Here is a 10,539-nt window from a genome sequence, read left to right as displayed (position 1 = left end):
CAGGCTACACAGGCTGATTTATCAAAGAGAAAGAGAAGAGACTCCCTTGCATTTCTCTCTCTCGTTCGGGCTGTCAGAGTCAGGAAGAAACGCCACCGAGCCAGATTTCTAAAGTAACTTATTTCCTGCAGGTTCAAGTACTGACCCAACAGCAGCAGCGGATCCAAGCGCACAGCTGGTCCTCCCAGGAAGCCTGGTAAAGGAAATGAAGTCTGAAGTGGAGAGGAAAGGTATAATCCGCAGTGATAGCAGCTGTTCTGTCTGGGTCACTCGGGATTTAAAACATTCCATCATCAGCTTCGTAACAAAACGTTTTGCAATGTTTCGTCGGTTTTTATTTTCTTTTAGCATGGTTTTATTTCCATAGAAGTGAAGATTTTAACGCCGGCTAGAAGGAGACGAGCGCGGACGAGCCGAGCACAAGGTTCCCTCGTTGCCTCTGCCAACCGCCTCTGGTCTTCTAATGCCGTCGGCATCCTAGCGCAAGAGATACCGCGGAGGAAAGCTCTACCAAGCCAAACAGGAAGCCAACCGTCTACTACAAACTAAGTGAAAACTACCGCGAAAAAATCCAGACGTATGGTATGAACTGGATTTGAACCCAGGGTTTTAGAACTGCTACATCACTGTTTACTCTTCCATAACTGTCATTTAAGTCACTTTCAAGTATTTCTTCCATTATCACATCGACAAAGAAAAACTCCGCAGGCCAGCCAAACACAGTCGTTAAGAACAAAAATTCAAGAAAAGAAAAAAAAAAAGCATTTTTGCTGCTTTTTTTTTTTTGAGGGAAGGAATCTGTTGTAATCGGAATTGTTGTAAATTGGAATTTAGCAGCCACAAAAGAGCAACAGCTTTGTTTCTGCCACACTAAACACTTCGCAACCAACTCTTCACTCGTAGCAGAGCTGCAAACGCAAGGGCAGCACTACACTTGATTTTCACCAGTGGATAGCTATAGTGCACTACCGGACATACTGTCCAAGGTTTGATGGACTAAAATACTCAAATTTTCTCAAAGACTTTGGAAATTAACAACAAAACACAAGGTGACATATTCAAGGATCAGAACCAAACGGATTCTGCTACAGCCTGTGGGCATCCCAGCTCACACGGACTCGGTTCGAGGGTCCGCACGGAGAGAGGGGGAAGCAGAATCCTCCCCCTCTACCCCACAGAGCCAGAGCTTGAAAGGAAAGAGGAGTTCTCCCCAGATGCCATGAAAAAATAAACTGGGAATGAGAAGAAGGGTTTTTCATCGTTAGAGTAATAAAATCTGCTAGTTAGAGGAAAGGGGATCGCAAGATAGCTAACTCGAGATTTTATAAGCCTGACTAAGCTTAGAGGTTACCTGATGCAGTTCCAGTTGCTGACCAGTAAAACCCTGAGGTCTCAAAGGGTGTTGCATCTACGACAACACCCGCGTGCGTCCCCTGCAGCTGCAGAAAAGCCTCTCCAAAATTAAGGCAGTCCTGAATGAGCCTGTGCTTTGAAAAGGAGAAAGGAGATGATGGAGTAAGTTCTCATCGCTAGTGTCCGTGCCAAGGCTAGCCCTTTGAGGAAGGTATTCGTAGCCGTGTATTTTTGGGACTGTCTAAAACCGCTCAACGTTTGCAGCTAGCACGCCCACGAAGCAAAGCACCGCACGGGCAAAGATCGCGTCCTCTCCGTTTCGAGGCGCAGCCGCTACCGTAGGTTCTTCCTCGTTGAAAAATGGTCTTGGCCACCAGGCTGATGGATGTGGCAGGAGCAGAGAACAGCAGAAAAAGCGCACCCGAAAAGATCGGACGCAGCCCTAGCCCACGCAGCCGAGGTGCAGAGCGTCACTACTATAAACCCACTTAAAATAAACTTCTCCCAACCGGTAACTGTAATACTGCTTTGCTAAAAGCATTATAGGCCAGTCAAATAAATTTCATTCATAAGAGCCGAGATATACATTGATCAGCAAAGCTTAAACAGGAATCATCTGAATCCCTGCCAAGTAGCGATCGCTGCACTTTTAGCACTCCAAGCGAGCCAATTATTACTCATGAGTTCATGATGTTTTCTTCACCTTCCTGTTGAAGAGATTATTTAAGACCTCAAAGCGCTTAACTGGATTGTTTTGTCCTGTTATGAGTCATCTACAAATTCCAAGGCACCATTAGATTCTCCTTCAGGAGCTGCAACCAACTCCCCAGATTGCCTCAGCTATAAAATCGTGAGGAAACGGGGTTATAAAAATTACACGCGCACTCAGACCTCTACCCCCAGATGTCTTCTAGAATTCGTGTGAAAGTGAAAAGGTCTCACCCCCTAACGCACACTTTTTTATTTATAAGCCACCCCAAATCTGCATTACACTCCACATCAAAAATCCTTTTTCTCGTGAACCCAAAGAGAACAAACCCAAAAACTTTTGGGGAGAAAGAGGGAGGGGAGAGGGAAGAAGGTAGTAGCATTTAATGCTGCAATTAGTTTTTTATTATTATTTATTTCTGTTTTACACCAGCAGAACTTTGAACAGCGGCACTTCTTTACACATTAGTTGCATTTAGCTTTCTCCAAAAAAGTGGACTAATATGAACTGTTTGATTTTGGGGGGTTTGAGGGCAATGAATCGGTAAGAACACACCTTGCAGAATTTGAGTAAGTAAATAAAGTAGTAATAATAATAATAAATAACAAAATTTAATACACAGGCTGTCACTCTGTGTTTAAAAACAGTTTGCGATTTCCGGTGAACAAAGGTTTACTGTTTAAAACTTAACAGTCACGACTGAGTAGCAAGTAAAAACAGGATACAGCACAACTAGAGACTTAAAATAGTGACTATTCTTCAGAGTTCTGCTCTATCACTGGGCAGAGAGCCAAGCTAAGCTACAATATGAACCAAACCTGATTTGCACCGCTTTTAAAAACAAACCAGCTCCCGTGTCAGTTCTGCAAATGCCACCCTCCTTTTCTGAAAGGCTTTCAAAAAGAGAGAGGCACGTATGTTGCTGATAATTCAACACAACACAGAGAGGACTCATACTTGAAACTCATTGATTATTATTTGACAGCAAAAAGAATTACTTGCCTGCCTGATACATTTAAATCTATATTTGCCTCACTGATATATTTAAATCTAGCACGACACTCTCAAAATCTGTTTATTTTCGTGATCATTATTAGCTAACAATGTACTTTTAAAGAAAATACTCATTCTGAGCAGGGCTACATATCTGTTTGCTGGTTGATGGACAACACTTCAGAGAACAACAGAGAATGAGTGTCCAGGCTAAAAAAAAAACAAACCCATTCCTAAACCATCCCCATCCCTCCTATTGAAACGTCTCGGAAAAGATGAAACAAAAGCAGAGATGCCCTCATTAAGCAAGATAAAAATAGCTTTTACGTTCCATTTTTTATTTTTAGCTAAAGAATGAAAATTCAGTTATGTAACCCTACAAGTTTCATAAATTCGGAGACGAGCAGGGCGTGTTTGCGCTCTTTGGAGTTCAGTAGCGGTCGGAGAGCGCCCAGCTCGGCGCTGACAGTAGCCACAAGCACAGCTGGTTCAGTTAAAAACCTACTGGTCCAGAATAAATGTGCGATTCAGCTGCTGCTGGGGCTCACGTTGGTTCACACGCAGAGAAAGCCGTGAACCTTTCGCAGCGTGGTCTTCCCTCCAACAATTCCTGCCGCTGCAGCTCAACCTTCAGCCCTCCTGTTACAGCTCCAGAAACTGTTCAGAGCTCTTAAGATGAGGCATCAGACAATTCTCCAGGTATTAAAAATACCTGCCATCGGAGTCAAAATTCTTCGAATGCAAAAGGCTGGTACAATGTAATCATTTCGCTGCACAAGAGAAAAATCTAATTACAATGAGAAGGTCAATAAGACATTTGAATCTGCGTAGGCTGGTGGAAACTTATGCAATATTTAAGATATTATTTTTGCTTTTTCCCTCACCAGTGGAGAAATGCCACAGAGGTAGCGAGGGGGAACAGGGTCTCGTGGAACTAAAAGACTGGAACAAGGACAATCCTTGTCCACTGCATGTACAGACAGAACAAGGAGAAACCCCGTAACACCGCTCCAGTAATTGGTGGCTGCTGAATGGGTGCCATGAATATCATCTACATAAGACTTTGCAAGGAAAGAAGGTGGTGAAAAGTCAGTATATTAAATAATCACTGTCTTCCCTCTTGCCGCTGAGGTTGGTTTTTTCCCCTTAATGCAGCTTACGGATGTTGAACCACCACTTAAGGACTCCAGAGCTAGAAAAACCTTCTGCACGGCTTCACATGGCTACAAGATGCTAGTTCTACAACAGGTCTAAAGAGGCACCAACGTACAGAAAGGCAGGTCACAAATAACTGATACGCTTTCCAAGCTGAGAACTATCCCCATCTGCCTGAAAATACAGATATTTTGGAAAATCAACTCTAATCCCCTCCCCTTGGGGACCTCAGCCATCCAAGGAAAATAATACTAACATAAATAGTAATAGCTGGGTATCAAAATTAATTGAAAATTCATCTAACAGAACTGCAGCCTACCATTAACACATCTTACTACTATGTAGTGATAAGTAACCGCACTAAAAATCACAAGCGAGTAGCCCAGCAGGGATATCACAGAGGATATTTTCCCAGTCATCAAGAAAAGTGATAGACCAAGCAGGCAAGAAAGTAAAATACACATTGAGAAAATCTGCCTGTAAAATACAGACAAGGATCATGAAGTGCTGTAGAATTATTACTGAAGCCTAAAGCCAGAACACATCATTTAATTCTCCTCTACTTCATTATTTAAGACCCGCTTTTTGTGGGTGTGTTGTTGTTGTTTTATTGCAAAGGATTGTTCTGGTACAAGGGGAAGAATTTTCAGTTCCCAAGAAATAATTTGCAAAACAAGACTATTATCAACACTCAGTTACAACTTTATAATTTATAAAGTACCAATGAGATCATACAAAAACATGCCTGGTTGACAAATAGGCACTTTTGCAACGCTCATTTGGCTCAACAAGTACCAATGGAGATCTCGACAGAAATCTTATTCCGGAGTATCACTAAACATGCTATGTAAATCATTTAAATCAAAGTAAATATTAACTCCTACGCACTATCAGATACACCGACCTCAGCTAATAAAGACTCACAGGTTTGGCTACCACCTCAAGTTTACACCAAAGCCTTTGGGACCACATTCGTTCATCGAAACGCAAGTAGTTTAGACCAAAGGAAAAAAAGGGAAGCAGCACCGAGGTCGCAACCCGTCGCTGTCATAAAATGAACACTGCTGCAAGCTTATGTTCACAAAAAAATCTACCACATTTCGACACTTTGCTTGTTTTCACCCACTTATTCCAATCCTGTCGGCTATCATATACCCTCCACTACAAAGCAACAGCTACGCCAGCACATCTACAAAAACACCGGGGTAAAATTCCAGCCATCGCAACCAGAAACATTATTTTAAAAAAGAAAAGCTTTTTTTTATTATTATTTCTTTAAGACACGGTATTACATCTGCTGAAAAGGGCCCAGAAGTATACTTGAGTTTCAGATCCTACATTAGATACAAAAATTTTTGATGCCAGCATGGAACGTACCATTAGAGACTGATCGATGCTGTCAGGGAGATTGACAAAATTGAGATAACGCAGCCCAAGAAAACGCTCCTTTGCAAGTAGAGATAGATAAGAGAAACCAGAGACCAGTATTTAGCCTTCAAGACATTTTGTTTAAATCCCTATCAATCATTTTTGGGAAGAGGTCAAGAGGTCTACTTTTTGCCAAATTAGTATTTTATGACCACTACATAATTTCTAGACGCTTTCATAAGCGTCTAGAAATACTCGGTAATTTCTTACAGAACAACTTACACATCTCGTCAGAGCAGGAAACTGTCTGGGCTAAAGCTCACCTCAAAGAAACCCCAAACTCATCGGTTCAACGTGGTCAACCCCGATGCAACCCACGGCACGGCCATGCCGGAGCTCACACTAACACAGCGCTGGGCAGCCGCAGGCGTGGCAGAATACACGAGCTTAAACCGTGCACGATGCTGCTGCTGCCTCAGCGAAGAATCGGGGTCTTGATCTTGATAAGGTACAGTAAATGCTTCATAACTAAAATCAGACATCGATAAATTGCTAATAAAACTGAAAAGGAATGGTTAGTGCTACAAGTAGGGGTTTGATGAACAGCAGATTAAAATAAATGTCATTTATAAATCAGCACAGGTAATCCAAGATTGTTAGAAAAATAAAAACGTCGTTTACATGATTAAAAAAAAAATCAAATAAAAAGTCATCTAACCTAACTACAGTTAAAAATTGTTTTCAACACTGCGTCCTCACACAATCACATTATGGGCTTTCCAGGGCTTAGGGGTTTCCCCCCTCCTTTTTTTTTTTTTTTTTTGGTGCTATGTAAAGAACAGCTCTTTCCTGTTTCATCTAACAGGTACCGAGGGGAGTTTGCGCATAGGCCACGTGGCTACTAAAATAATTTTTCAGTACAACATATTCTTGAAAAATCCTTTAAGGAAGGATTCCTGTTGTACCATTTTGTGGTCTAATGCTTTACTTACACAGAGAACGTGCATTTATCTCTGCCCTTCTACCGATGCCACCACATAATTCAGATTAACACTGTATCAACTCTTCCTGTTGACTGATGTTTTTGCCGCGTCTGTAACTTCTACAGGAGGTTTGTAGCTCCTATATTCACAACTGTAACTCCAAGTCATCAAAAGTACATACTTCAGTTTGAAAATACAAGACCAAGAAAACCAGTACCTAGACCTAAAGCTTTTCAGGATCTTAACTACAGGCAAAGCTCGCCTCTGCGAGAACGCCTTTGTGGCTCGGTAATTCACTTTGAGGGAAAACCCCAAATCACCCTCAGAGTTGGAAGAGCTGACTGTACATAACCTTGAGAACGTATTCTCTTACTAAATGAGTAGCTTCTATAAATGCAAATTACTGCAAATGCTCTCCACCGCTGAAGCTAAAGAAAACTTCGAAACGCAGCACACTGAGCTGAGTTCCACATGTTCATCCGGTGAACTACAATTAATACACTGAAACAGAGCGGTTGTACAATCACAGCTTCACGTGCGTGCAGACCCTTCGTAGCTTTGCTACTTCATTAAAACAGACTTGGCCACCGCACGGAAAAAGACTTTGTCCGAGAGCCGAAGCACGCGGCTGTAACGCAGAGTAACGATGGAACAGTAACAAAAAAAGTCATTGTCTCCTTAAAAAAAAAAAACCCAAACCACACACACAACGAAAACCTGACTGGGTTTACCAGAAGAAACATTATGCTGCCGACTGAAGTATGCGAGTTCTCCAGCATGGCATATCAGAAGCCGACTCGCCTGTTTACCTTGGACAGCTCAGACAAGTTCAGGGAAGCCGAGAGTTGCTCAAGAACAGAGATTCTTTGTGCCCCGGCGGGTAGCTCACCTCTGCGTTTTCACTCCCTTGATTTACAATAATTCTTTCAAAGAATTAACGGCACCGCACCGTTTTTTCAGCACGTTCAAGGCAGTTACTCGCCCAGCCCGCGTTTGTCAAAAGAACGACGATGCCCGCAGCCGGTGGGACGGATGCTGCGACGGGGAGCGCGTATTTGGCGGTACGGAAACCAACTGACTCGGTTCTGCATCTGGCTTCATCAGTGAGGTTAGAGGAAGATCACGGATGAAGGCTAACCGACCTGTTTCTTGGTCTGGAAGTGTGCAAATACAGGGCTCAAACCCTGCATTTAGGAAGGGAACAAAGAACAAAAGCGCTGTCTAGAGCTTGAAAACTTAACATTTTGTTTTGAGAGAAACTCATGATACTATTAACTTGAATAAAACTGCTTCCAGGTGAAAGCATTAATCTCCATGCTTGGAGGGCTCGGTCCCGATTTCAATGCATTCCTTTAATATCTTTCAGACAATGCAAAAAATACTACTACATAGTCAGGATTTTTTTTTTTTTAAATCAAATTATTTTAAAACATGCTGAAGACATTAGGAAACATTGCGACACTATCATCATCATTAGCGTTTCTCATTTTTAAAACCACAGATTAGCATTCCTGATTTAACTAAGCTTTTAAATACCGGTTTGCATACTATCTACATCAAACGGTGATCTGTGAATGTACAAAGAGACATTTTGATCCCTTCCACAGCCAGCAGGAAGAAGTAAATGAGTGACTGTAAGTACAAATTTTGTTACAGGGAAATGTGTGTCCCTATATGTTTTAGACACACACAAATACAAACTATGGGGTTTTTACCTGCTTTTTATTTAATTTCACTTCAGTCATATGGCCATTTATGGATAGCTATGCCATTATACTATATTTCACTTGAAAAAATTAAACTAAAACAGGATCTTCACAGTAAAAATATTCAGGTTTAAAATATAAACACCAACTTTTTACTTCACATAGTTTTTAAGAACTCGAAACGCACGACAGGCACACAAAACTTCTGATAACGCCCAAAAAACCGCAAGCAAACCCTGTCACGGCACCATCGTACAGATTGTGAACACAGAAAATTCTGTGTCACCGCGGAATACAGGTTATTGCTGTAATAGTAATTATTATATCCTCCTTTGAGAAGCGCTGCTAGCGCACTGAGACACTTTCTGCAGGTTGCCTGCATGGGGGGCTTTTTATGCGGGGAAAAGACTGTGTAAGTAGTGCTGAAATTTCACAGAATGTTTCCAAACATCACCAGTAACCTGGTTTTTCTCCCCCTTTTTCACTCCAGTAACATCAACATCAGCACAGCTCGCCAGGCAGGTGGGGCTGGCAGACACAGCGCTGGCAGGTTTTTGGAGTTAGGGGCTGGAGGGGAGGTGTCTTTTTTCCAAAGGAACACTGCAAGGTCCGTAAGAGGGAGCTCAAACACAGCTCCGGCTGAAATCCCTCAAAACTATGTGACTTTAACAGTATATATTAAAAAGCAACCCTGGAAACCCAAGAACGTTTCCAACTGAACAAGAACCATGCAGGTCACGAGCTACGCCCCAATTTTCTTTAAAATCTCACATCCTCTAGCAGTTGAAGAGCCATGCATTGACAAGCTCATCACTAGCTGTGTTATCCTGCATGTTACTGCTTTGTTAATTAGAATTTTAAAGGGCAGCGACGCAACATACCTTGTGTGAGTAAATACACGCAACGCAGCAAGCGTCACTGGGCTGCACTACAACAGAAATTGAGAGTAGGCTCTGGTAAACAACCCGTCCTTAAAACACAATTTCATGCTGCTTCACATCAAAAAAGCAAAGGAGCAGAACCACAAGGAGAAAAAAAACCTCCCCCTCTTCTCACCCACTTTGTTACTATGGGACTCGCAGAAATCTCTGGATTACAAACACGAAGGTCCCACTCACAAGACAATTAAGCGGCTCCAGTGCTTCTATCGGCCACCCACCTCCACGACTCTTCGCAAGGTCTGCGTCTCCCAGAAAAGCTAAAACGCATTCTTGAATTTGCCAGCTGAAGGACAGGGCTTTGTTGCTCCTGAGCATAGGGGAACACTTTTGAAACCAAAGCGATTTATTTTTCAAAGGAATTCTTTTTTTCCAACTGAATGGTGAGCGCAATAGAGAAAGGAGGAGTTAATATCATGCTCTGTTCTGTGCTGGGCAAGAAAGATACATCATAACTTAAAAATCTCAGATGGACTGAACGGCATAAATAGGTGGAAGATTACCAAGTCAGAAAGCAAGCTCAGAAGCAGCGTGTGTACACACAAGAAATGGTGGAACAGTAGTTCTCTGCCTCTGCTACGACCAGTAACTAACAATAAACCAGACAAGATGGTAAACAGTGCAAAAAGACAATTACTAATAATGAAAAGGCAACAGAAATTTTGGGCTGCTTCCACAAACTGAGTAACGCGTTTTCAAACTGACAGCGAAGTGTCGGTTGCCAAATGAAAATGAGAGCAAACAGCAAAGTTGTGCTTAACCCCTTTTTGCTTTTATACTGCATTTTAAACACGGATGAAATCATGGAATTTAGAAGAAAAAGTCTACAAAGGAGACATTTTACTCAGCTATTTGGTCAGTGTTTCCATCACTTCAGTACCCAGAATCCTCAGAAAACTTATTCATCTTGGGTCCTTTTCTCAATACCAGGTTCTTGAAAATAAGATAGGTTTCCGTCTGCAAAACCTGGGCTAGAAACACTCAGATTTGGGAGAAACTCGCTTAGGATTCTGACATCTTGCAGAAGGTGAATGCTAAACGTCCGAGTTAATTGAAGGACAACCTGTAATTGCAGACTTCAAGAACTCTCTCAGGAATACCCAGCTCTGGAGTGGCAGCCAAGGACTGACCATCGAAAGGCAAAACCCCGGGGTACTGAGCCACACAGGCGTGACAGAGGTGCAAGAAACAAGGCGGCCCCAGCGACAGCCAACACCTCTGAACTGTCCTCACTCTGCTCTCAACCGACTCTACCAGTAACTCTACCAGCATCCTCTCCGAAACATCAACAAATAGTTGAGCGTGAAGAAAGCTGTGGCCTCACACCTTCCCAA

Source organism: Phaethon lepturus, unplaced genomic scaffold (genome assembly GCF_000687285.1).
Source record: "Phaethon lepturus isolate BGI_N335 unplaced genomic scaffold, ASM68728v1 scaffold7278, whole genome shotgun sequence".
NCBI classification, from domain to species: Eukaryota; Metazoa; Chordata; class Aves; order Phaethontiformes; family Phaethontidae; genus Phaethon; species Phaethon lepturus.
Note: the sequence above shows the minus strand (reverse complement) of the source record.